A 12469-nucleotide genomic window follows, 5' to 3' on the forward strand; every position below is an offset into this window, starting at 1 on the left:
CAGGAAATCTAAATCCTTAAACCTGTTCCTCACTTCCACTGTGTATTCATAAGGGATTTGATCTAGATTGTATCTTACCGGCCCAGTGGTTTTTCCTACTTTCTTCAGTTTAAGCTTGAATTTTGCTATAAGAAGCTGATGATCTGAGCCACAGTCAGCTCCAGGTCTTGTTTTTGCTGACTGTATCAAGCTTCTCCATCTTTGGCTGCCAAACCTAAAGGCACCAGGTGTGGTATATTTTGGCCCATTATTTTGGCTCATAGGGATAGTCATTGCTGTATCCGGATAGGAAGCGCTTGCCTCATGCCACCATCTACCCACTCCTCATAAACATTTTAAAAGACTTGGCAGCTCTACATTGGCCTTTCTTCCGCCTGATTGTTTGTATCCTCCAACAGGTCTTTCCAGGTCTCTAATAGAACTCACAGTGTGGCTTCCTGTTATTTTGAAGGGTATTATGAAGCTGAGGGTGAACTTCAGCAGTTCTGGTATTCTGTGGATATATTTACACTACAAAGTTATATCAGATTTCTACCAAGTGAACTGTCATGGCTTCACCTGAATGCTTTTGTGAACAGCAGATTGATGAGAGAAATGTAACTCTCCCTTTGAGAATACTAATCCACACATACAGTGGAGCTACAGTTATCAAGATACAAGACACCTTCTTTTCCCTCTCTCTGACACCCTGTTCTGTATGTGTTGCCCTCCCTCCCCATTTCCTCCATGCCTAGTGGTTTCCCATGAGAAGGAAACATCACTTTTGCCGGAAGTCTGAACTCCAGGCTTGAGGACTTGTGGCAATTAGGCTGAGGACCCGCATGTGGCTGAAGAGTGACAGTTTGCCCAATCCTGTTCTAAAGCCAATTGTACAGTCCTGGTCTTTGGTCTGGAAATGATGTCCTCACCCTTCCGATAGCTCTCTCCCCTCCTCCTGGCAAATGGCTTCTGCTTGTGCAGGCACTTCCTAAAAGTCACTGGTAATGGGGGTGAGCAAAGCACAGGACCAGGAAGACTTCATAGTCCTCTCCATTTGCTCTGCTCTGTGATGGATCAGTGGAGCATGGGAGGTGTTGCTCAGGATAGAGAGTGCCTACATTTCACTGTCCTGAACCCTTTAAATTCCCTGCTCACGTCCATGTTTCATTACTCATTTTATGGACTCTCTCTTTCTGCCCGCAGAGTAATTGTCTGCTGAGAGACGGTAAGCAGAACTCCAAGTGAGAGGAAAGAAAGGTAAGGGTTGCAATGTAGCCAGAATGATGTAGGCCTGGTCAACTGTCAGACTTGAGTGAAGTAGAGCTGGGTGGGGGATTCAGCCAAGTATTCTTGCTCTTGGCATTAGGCCCTTTTTGTGAAAATGTACCTCACTTTTCACAAAACTTTTCAGGGTATTTAAATATGCATTTCTTTTGAAGGGTTGCAAGTCTATAAAACAGAAATGGTGGGAGTTTGCATAGGAGAGAATTTTTAGCAAGGGCAAAGGGTGGGTAAGAAATGCACATCTTAGTTTTTTAAAAAGAAAATAAAAAATATTTTTATTATTTTTCAATTTCAATCCAATAATAACCTCTGCTTCTTAATGGCGGCATTGGAGGGTTTTCTGCAGGCAAAGTGCTTTTGCACTCAGCACCTCCCTGGCACTCAGCACCTTCACTGTGAATGAAGCCTATTTCTCCCTGTCCCTGGGGGGAATTTGCAAGGATAATTACCCTCAATCATCTTTGTTTTTCCTTCACCAACAATCTTTTGCGGTCGTGGGGTCTGCCTCCATTAAGGCAGAACAGAACCGGAAGCTGCACATTTTAGTTCGTTAGCTTACATCAGCAGTTACCAATGTGGCACAATTCTTGCCATCCTGCCTTGCCTTTCTGTTTGAGGAATTGATCTAGCCCCAGTGTCCAGCAACTCTGAGTTGTCTATTGAAATCAGAAGTGTAGTCAGAAAAGCAATTAATTGGTTTTACTCATCAACCAGAAGTAATCACACTTCTCTCCAGGGGGAAACAGAAGATCCAGGAACCTTTTGAACAGAGGAGAGAGAACCACACTTTCTGGGGAATAAATTCTCAAGCCTGTTATTCTTCCACTCAGTTTTTGCAGCTCGATCTGGTGCAGTCCACCTGCCATGGATCTCTCTACCAGTGCTGTGGTCTTCTTGTTCCTCACCTACCACCTCTGTGAGGCAGGACATCGAAACTATAATTCAATCCTCATTGTGCCCAATGGCGGGAAGTGGGGAGAATGGGGAAAAATTGAATCCTGTCCCAAAGGACATGCATACGGATTCTCACTGAAGGTAAAGGCTTATCTATATCTTCTTTTTGATATCCTGATCCCAAGGAATAGATTTAATAGCTCTAAAAAGTCTCCATGCCAATTTGTCAATCCATACTGGAGAGGCTTAGAGTGAATTGCATTTTACATAAAAGAAAACTGGATGGACTGGAGGGAAAAAGGGACAAGGATACAGAAAAGTTTGGAGTGCAATGAGCTGGCAATATTGTGGTCACGTTTATCTTCCTGAAAAGTGAGTGCCCAACTGGAAAATACAGACTAAACTGTTAGTGTGGAAGCAACCCAGGTCAGTTCTGGTGCTTTCTAGGAGGGTTGCCATAAATCCTGATTTTCCCTGACATGTCCAGGATTTCAACAACTTTCCTCAAAAAAGCTCAACAACTTTTTGTGTTTGGATTCTTACTTCTTGAAATAATATGGCAACCCTAACTTCACAAACTGGAGGAAACCTGCTGAAGCATATGGAGACATAAGAGAGGGATTGAGGGTGCCTTAGCCAGTCATTAGCAAGATCATTTTTCTCCCTATTAAGTTTGCTTACTTGGGGCCCATAGGACTTTTTGCACCAAAAAGCTACTGTCTTTTGATGCAGCTCAGAATGTAAATCTCAATCCAGAACCAGTAATACTTGTACACAATTACGGACATGTAATTATGAACAGATAACTGCTTATTCATATTGCAAGCTACTACTTTGGAAAATTCAGACTAGTTTGATTAACTACAATAACACCCCCCCCCCTTTGTAACATACACAATATCTTTTTTCCATTTTGTTTTCTGCATGGGTACTATTTCTTGTTTCTTCCTTTTTGGGCCTGGTCTTACTCTGTGCACTTGTAATTTTGTCCTTTTTATTTTTCAATAAAGAATATAAAACAGAGTCCTAGCTTGCAAAAACAGCTTTATTGCAGTCTCTTTCTCTCATTTGCACCAGACAGAGAGAGAACGAGGATTGACTGGTGATGATACTTCCCTCAATGGCATCCGTCTCCATTGCAGTACTGGTGGAGTTGTACAATCCACTGTCGGACCGTAAGCAGCTTCTTGATTTTCCTCTTTGTTGCTTGGAAAGTGATGATGTGAGGGGCTGGCTGAAATCTATTATGTTTCAGCACCAGGGCAGGATAATGTCAGGGTCCATCAGCCTCATTCTTAGCTCTCAGACTCTAAGGATACCAACTCTAGGTTGCCTTCCAAATTTCAGAGGAACCCAAGCCCCACATAACAAAGAGAAAAGAGGCTGCAACAACAGAGTAGAAAGGAAAGGAAAAGCACGAAGCAGCAGCACACAGAATGAGGTTGTTCTGCTTAACATCTGTTAGGCAAGAGCAGCCATGCTACATGGCCTTTCCTTAAAAAACAGTCCCATTCTTAACAGAAGATTGGGGTTCAAAACCCCTTTAAAGATTCTCTAGCTCCATCTTCCAGGGGGAGATTGGGAGTGTGTGGTGTGGGTGGACCCTGGGTGGCATAGGGGAGATCCACCTACTCAAGGCGTTACAACACACAGCCCTACTTAGAAGTTGAGGTTTGGTAGACACACTATACCTGATGAGGTCTACAAAAGATGCCTTTTAAAAATCTAAGGAGAGAACTGCCCTCTTGACTTTCGTGGTGGAAAGCAAATCATTCCAATTCCATTCATATTTCCAGAGAGGCAGACATTATCATATTGTCTTCTTTTTTTGCAGGTGGGGAGAGTGGACAGAGGGTAAGGAGTGCTCCAGGGGCTACCTGGTTGCCTTCGCTTTGAATGTTGAATCCCCAAAAGGGCCAGGTGATGATACAGCAGCCAACAACATCCAGTTCAGCTGTGGAGATGGGTCTGTACTGGAGGGCGAGTCCCCCACCTATGGTACTTATGGCCAGTGGAGCAAGCGCTGCCCCACTGGTGCCATCTGTGGGATCCAAACAAAGGTGGAGGCTCCAGCTCGAGGTGATAGCACAGCACTTAATGATGTCAGGTTCTTCTGCTGTGACTGAATCACCTGGGCTTCATCCTGCCTGTGTTCTAATGGTTTGTTGTCATGAAACTTCACCAAGAATAAATTTTAACCAAAGAGTTGTGTGTACCTTTTGGAGCTTTGTCCCTTCCTGATCTCAGTTCCTTAAGACTGCATGAATTGGTTTTGGATGGAAGTGTTGGGATACTGCCAGGGAGACGAAGCCATCAGACAGGTCTCCACGTCGTCTCCGGACGATCTCCCCGTCTCCCATAGAACAGCACCAGTCAATTGGCGACACAAGCCTCAGACACATTCCAAGACTAGTGCACACCCTTTCCTCAGAGTTTCCACAACTGAAGATTCAGCCAGGAGAGCATATTTACAGCTTTATTCAACGTAGTTCAGAACAAAGGAAAAACATGACTGCTTGCATTCATGTCCTGGAAAACAGCTGGAACAAAAGCTATATACAAAACAGAAGTTCCCAGAGAGAACAGTGCTGGGAGTAAACAGGCATGTGACACACAACAATCATGCCTGACCATTTAAGGTGGAATGGAAGTGTATCCTAACAGGGAGGCCAGTGCAATGTTAAAGAGGGTACCATCCTAGAGCCGTAGTGCGATATCTTTAGCCCATTGATCTTGCCAGGCCCATGAGGTTGCTTTGAACAAATTGCACCCACTTGGCAATCACCAGCCATCTTAGGCACAGAGATCTCTTATGTCTGATCTAAGCACCATGCGGTAAGATTTGAGAATTTGAAGGAATCTGAGCACCAAGCATAGTAGTCAGCTCCTAGGAGCCAAGGTCCCTTCGCCTCCCCCATAATCTATTTGAGGGGGTCACTCCCCCCCCCAAGTTGATGGGCACTGCCATTCTAATGGTGTGCATCATGTGATCAAATATGTGGGGTGGAGCTTACCTGCCTCCCTCCATATGGTTGGTACCCCTGTCACTAAGCACCACCAAGAGCTCAAAGTGCAAGCAGAGTCTTATCCTGAATTTTAGCACTCTGCCCGACAGTGCTCAGCTCAGAGATAAGCCTCAGGCTGTTATTTGAGAGTAGAAGGCAACATTTATACATATTCCTACTCCAGGAGTGTGGTGGAAGAGGATGCAAATGCCTTTACTCTTAAAAAGTGCAAGCAGCATTTCACTTACCTTCAATCTATGCACACTGAAACTCTAGTGCTGAAACCAGAGAAAAGACTCTGCTTGCTCTTGGAAAGTAAAAAGCTGGTTTTTTGTTTTTTGTTGACAACGGATGTTTGTTTTTTATTTACATGATCACGAAACACTACAGTCACCCTGACTGTACTCATTCAAGCCTGATTGCACAATTCTATAAATTATAATACAAGAACAAATACATATGTTAAGAACCATCCATGATCAAAAGTTCTCTGGCTGACGAGAAGGCTTTTTGAAGTTGTTACAATATAATGCAGGTAAAAATAGAAAGTTTAAAAACCAATCTCACCAGAGAGTCATTTCCATTTGTATGGTGAAACAAATAAGGCAGTAAAAAGCTGTTTTTTATTCTTAAAGGTTAGGGAAAGGGATCTCTGGCTTTCTGAATGTGTGTATGTATACTTGTCTGCCTGCCTCTTTCTCTCTCTATGTGTGTGCCTGTGGATTTTATTTATTTTCTATTTCTATTTATTTATTTGGATTTTTATTCTGCTTTTGGCCCCATCCACCCATGGAAGATTGGCCACATTCCAATTTACCCCTTGGGGCAAAATTGCTTCCCTTTTCCTGTCATATAGCAATTGATGAATGGATATTTTATTTTCTTCTGAGTCCCGAAGCACAGCAATCAAAACCATGGTTAGAGAGCAGTGGAGTAGTAATGGTAAAAGGTAAATGACCCCTGGATGGTTAAGTCCAGTCAAGGGTGACTCTGGGGTTGCGACGCTCATCTTGCTTTTAGGCTGAGGGGGCCACTGTTTGTCCACAGACAGCTTTACGGGTCATGTGGCGAGCATGACTCAACCACTTCTGGCGCAATGGAATACCATGACGGAAACCAGAGCCTGCGGAAACACTGTTTAACTTCCTGCCACAGTGGTACCTGTTTATCTACTTGCACTGGTGTGCTTTCAAACTGCTAGGTTGGCAGGAGCCGTAACAGAGCAACGGGAGCTCATTCCATTGCAGGAATTCAAATTCAAATAGTGGATCCATGATCACATCTGTGGTCCCAAATGCTCAGGTGGACAGAATAGAAGTTTCCCCCTCTTCAGTAAACAGCTGTTGTAGCTGAGTGACCCAGACTGCCACCCTCTTGGCAGAATGTAGTAGCTTTGTTTTTTTTTATAATTAATATTTTATTAAATTTTTCAAAAAAAAGAAAGATTACAATAAAACAATAAACATTAAAACCCCAACCAACACCAACATTCAAGCAACAAAAACAAACAATCAAAACACAGCCAAAAAACAGGAAAAAGAAAAATATTACAAACCTAAAAAAAAAGTAAAAAAAAATTAACATAAAAAGGGTAAAAGAGCTCTTTTCAAATTCATATCCTTCATAACCTTATTTTCCTGACTTCCACCCGCCCTCCTTTCTTGTATTCCACTTTAAAATTAATTTAGCAAGTTCATTCTTATTAATTTTATCCTTTAAAAATTCATTCACATATTGTATTATTCAGATTTTCGTCCAATATCTATGCCTTCTTTCATACTCTTATTTATCTTATTCACTAGAACCCCTTCGTTTCATTTCAATGTCCTCAACATTCAAAAATTTTACAATGTTCTTGTAGATAATTTTTAAACTTCTTCCAATCTTCTTCCACCTGCTCTTCTCCTTGATCTCGTATTCTGCCAGTCATTTCTGCCATTTCAATATAGTCCATTACTTGGATCTGCCATTCTTCCAAGGTGGGTAGATCTTGTGTCTTCCAGTGCTTTGCGATGAGTATTCTTGCTGCTGTAGTTCTATCCTTCTTTGACACCAATTGGCCGACCATACCCAGGAGAAAGGCCTCTGGTTTCTTCAAAAAGGTATATTTAAATACCTTTTTCATTTCATTATAAATCATCTCCCAGAAGTCTTAATCCTTGGGCACGTCCACCAAAGGTGAAAGAATGTACCTTTATTTTCTTTACATTTCCAACATTTATTATCAGGCAAATGGTAAATTTTTGCAAGCTTGACTGGGGTCATGTACCACCTATACATCATTTTCATAATATTCTCTCTTAAGGCATTACATGCCGTAAATTTAATTCCAGTGGTCCATAACTGTTCCCAATCAGCAAACATAATGTTATGTCCAACATCTTGTGCCCATTTGATCATAGCAGATTTTACTGTTTCATCCACAGTATTCCATTCCAACAGCAAGTTATACAGGCAGAATGTAGTAGCTTTGAATCTAATAGATCATCGCCTGCTCTGCTCCACCCCAACCCAATTCCTGTAACATCTTGGACTTCCTGCTTCCTACTACTGGACACCTTTACTCCTCCAAACAGCAAATATCAGGAGTTAGCATTGCTCTTTCATTTATGATGCCACTGAACTGGATCCATCTCTGGACTTTTCTAAGTAGAGAAGGAATTTTAAAATGTTGTGTGTTTTTTAAATGTCAGTTTTAAATTCAGACATTTGCATTTTGATCATGAAAACTGAGTGCATGATCAAACCTACCCACAGACCCAAGCACTCAGATCAAAGCATCGTGTTAGACTGGAATGCTTCATCCAGGTCTCATGGGTAAACCATGCAAATATTTCTTTAAAAAACTGAAAGAGGACAAGCAGGAAGAGTTACAGATGCAGAAAGGGAAGACAACAGAGGGAGGGAGAAGAAAGAAAGAAAGAAAGAAAGAAAGAAAGAAAGAAAGAAAGAAAGAAAGAAAGACAAGGGGCCAAGCAAAATCTTGCTGTCTTGAAGAAAATGATGAAAATGAGATGATCTGCTTTATCTAGCTGTGGAGTGAGACTCCTGTTCCACGCATAAAAATATAAGTGAAGGCTGAGTCCTTTGTGAAGACTAGGGTTTGCCTTCCAAGAAAATTGTTTTTATGAGGAATCCATGACTTGCAGGCCAGATGTGGCCCACAGCCAGATTTCCTCTGACTCTCCCAGCCCATGAACTGTTTAGCACAGGAGCTGTTAAGAGGGAAAAGGGCGTAGATGTTTTGCAAAGCATGCAATTGCATTTCTTTCCTCTGCAAGCAGTTTTGATACAAGTCAGAACAGAAGGGGGAAATGCCTTAGCCAAGAGATAGACTTGTGTGCCTTGCAAATATGCACAAGGAGAAAGACCTGGAATGAGAGTCAGCAGCCTGTCCTGTGATTTGCCGCAACTCCCATGGATAGAGAGAGAGAAAACAAACTGCTGTAGCAACTGGGGGCCATTGGGGGGGGCAAAGGGCCATGGAAATAAAACAGTATTAATAATTTTCTATTTCTTTTTAAGAAGCCTAACTGGGTGGGTGGCGTTGGGACGTGGGTGGCGCTGTGGGTTAAACCACAGAGTCTAGGACTTGCCGATCAGGAGGTTGGCGGTTCGAATCCCCGAGACTGGGTGAGCTCCCGTTGCTCAGTCCCTGCTCCTGCCAACCTTGCAGTTTGAAAGCACATCAAAGTGCATTAAGTAGCTGTAGTTAGTTTCACTAGCTAGTTTTAACTATTAGTTTCATCAGTTCGTTTCAACCATTAGTTTCACCAGTTAGATCCGGCCATTAAGTAGCTGTAGTTAGTTTCACCAGCTAGTTTTAACTATTAGTTTTATCAGTTCATTTCATCAGTTCGTTTCAGCCATTAGTTTCACCAGTTAGATCCAGCCATTAAGTAGCTGTAGTTAGTTTCACCAGCTAGTTTTAACTATTAGTTTCATCAGTTCATTTCATCAGTTCGTTTCAACCATTAGTTTCACCAGTTAGATCCAGCCATTAAGTAGCTGTAGTTAGTTTCACTAGCTAGTTTTAACTATTAGTTTCATCAGTTCATTTCATCAGTTCGTTTCAGCCATTAGTTTCACCAGTTAGATCCAGCCATTAAGTAGCTGTAGTTAGTTTCACCAGCTAGTTTTAACTATTCGTTTCATCAGTTCGTTTCAACCATTAGTTTCACCAGTTAGTTCCAGCCATTAATTGGCTGTTGTTCATTTCAGCTATTAATTTCACCAGTTAGTTTCAAGAAGTCATGGCACCATGAGGATTCAGATACAGTGGTACCTTGGTTTAAGAACAGCTTTAGATTAAGAACACTGCAAAGCTGGAAGTAGGTGTTTTGGTTTGTGAACTTTGCCTTGCAAGCGGAACATGTTGGAGAAGTTGCGAGTGGACATCAACACTAAAGCAGTTTTAATTTTTGTGGATGCGGAGAAAGCTTTTGATAATATGGCTTGGAGCTTTATGAAGAAAAATCTTCAGGGAATGGGGGTTGGTCAAGGGTTTGAAAATGGTATAAGTGCAATTTATTCAGAACAAAAGGCGAAATTAATAGTTAACAATGTGGTGACAGAGGAATTCAAGATAGAGAAAGGGACACGACAAGGCTGCCCAATTTCCCCATTGCTCTTTATTTCGGTCCTGGATGTTTTGTTAAATATGATTAGAAGGGACCATCTGATTAAAGGTATAAAGGTCGGAGCTAAACAATATAAATTGAAAGTTTTTGCAGATGACTTAGTATTGACTTTACAGGAGCCAGAATCTAGTACTAAAAGAGTATTAGAACTGATTCAAGAATTTGGTCAAGCGGCAGGATTTAAGTTGAATAAGTTAAAAACTTGAGAAAAATTTAACACCGATGGAGAAAGAGAGGTTTCCGAATGAGACAGGTTTAACAGTGGTTAAGAAAGTGAAATACCTGGGGATTAACATGACAGCTAAAAATGGGAATTTATTTAAAGACAACTATGAAAAATGTTGGTCAGAAGTGAAGAAGGACTTAGAAATAAGGTCAAATTTGAAGCTTTCCTTGTTGGGTCGAATTGCTGCGATAAAGATGAATGTATTGCCAAGAATGTTGTTTTTGTTTCAATCATTACAAATTCTGGACAAAATGGACTGTTTCAAGAAGTGGCAGAGAGACATTTCTAGATTTGTCTGGCAGGGCAAGAAGCCCAGAATAAAATTTAAAATACTAACTGACGCAAAGGAAAGAGGTGGATTTGCCCTGCCAGACCTTAAACTTTATTATGAATCAGCAGTATTCTGCTGGTTGAAAGAATGGCTGCTTCTTGAGAACACAGACATTTTGGATTTAGAAGGTTTCAATAATGTTTTTGGGTGGCATGCATATTTGTGGTACGACAAGGTTAAAGCACATAAAGCATTTAAAAACCATATTGTCAGGAAAGCATTGTTTAATGTCTGGATAAGATATAAAGACTTACTTGAAAATAAAACCCCAAGGTGGCTGTCACCGATGGAGGCTAAGGCTCAGAAAAAGCTCAATATGGAGGCCAAGTGGCCAAAATATTGGGAAATTTTGGAGCAAGAAGGAGACAAACTGAAATTGCAGAGTTTTGAGAAATTAAAAGACAAAGTGAGAGACTGGCTTCATTATTATCAAATAAGAGAGGTATATAATTTGGACAAAAAAAATGGCTCCCAGGTGGAAAAATCAAAGCTGGGAAACAGAACTGTTAGATCCCAAAACTAAGATACTTTCAAGAATGTATAACTCTGCTGTTATGGAATATTCAGGATGAAACGGTTAAATCTGCTATGATTAAATGGGCACAAGATGTTGGACATAACATTATGTTTGCTGACTGGGAACAGTTGTGGACCACAGGTATGAAATTTACGGCATGTAATGCCTGAAGAGAGAATATTATGAAAATGATATACAGGTGGTACATGACACCAGTCAAGCTTGCAAAAATGCATCATTTGCCCGATAATAAATGTTGGAAATGTAAAGAAACTGAAGGTACATTCTTTCACCTTTGGTGGGCGTGCCCAAAGATTAAGGCTTTCTGGGAGATGATTTATAATGAAATGAAAAATGTATTTAAATATACCTTTTTGAAGAAACCAGAGGCCTTCCTCTTGGGCATAGTCGGCCAACTGGTGCCAAAGAAGGATAGAACTTTTTTTATGTATGCAACAACAGCAGCAAGAATATTGATTGCAAAGTATTGGAAGACACAAGATTTACCCACACTGGAAGAGTGGAAGATGAAGGTGATAGACTATATGGAATTGGCAGAAATGACTGGCAGAATCCGAGACCAGGGAGAAGAGTTGGTGGAAGAAGATTGGAAGAAATTTAAAGATTACTTGCAGAAATACTGTAAAATTAATGAATGTTAAAATGATGTTGGAGTGAAAATAAGTGATATTGGTAACAAGATTAATAAGAATATGTAAATACGGATTGATAATGGATGAAAATATATAGTTATAATAGTAAAGATAAATGAAAGAGGGTAAGGATTTGCTGAAATGTATTTCTAAATGGGAATACAAAAAGGGGAGGTGTGAGGAGGTCATGGAAACAAGTAAATGAGCCTAAAGATATTGAAAAATGGATTTCTTTTTCTTTTTTCTTTTTAGCTATTTGTTTTTTTTGTATCTTTTTCTTTTTTTTCTTCTATGTGTGTTTTTAACTTGTTAATCTTTGTTTAAATTTTTCTCTATTCTGTAAACCTATGTTTTTTGTAAAACCTTAATAAATATTTCTTTTTTAAAAAAAGTAAATTGAGTCCCCCACTGCTGTGGGAAAGCAAACCTTGGTTTATGAATGCTTTGGTTTAAGAACAGACTTCTGGAACAGATTAAGTTCATAAACTGAGGTACCACTGTATTAGTGTCAGCACTTATACATTCTGGCCCTTGTTTTCAAAAAGTCAGTTTCAAGGATCCTTTCCAGCAATGAATAAGTAGAGAATCCAGATCAGTTAAAGCAGAGTCAGCACCAGTTGTGGAGGGGCCATTGGAATCTTGTCAATGTGCTTATCCCAACCATCCCTGCTTGTGGCAACCATGGCAGACATCATCTGCTTCCTCTATTGGTTTCCAGGTACGTCACTCACTACCCTCTAAAACTAACTCCTAGATCTTAAATGGACAATAGGTGGGAGTTAAGCTGGGTGTCCATCATGGCTGCCACGCAGCCTGCCATCTTAAGTTGCCTAAATTGTAACGCTTTAGACCACCGATGTATGACATCAATACATTGCATAGGTCTGTGAACTGTACCATTACATTAAGGGTAACTTAAAACAGCAGGCTGGGTGACCAT

Source organism: Podarcis melisellensis, assembly GCF_964234715.1.
Source record: "Podarcis melisellensis genome assembly, chromosome: 4".
NCBI lineage: Eukaryota > Metazoa > Chordata > Lepidosauria > Squamata > Lacertidae > Podarcis > Podarcis melisellensis.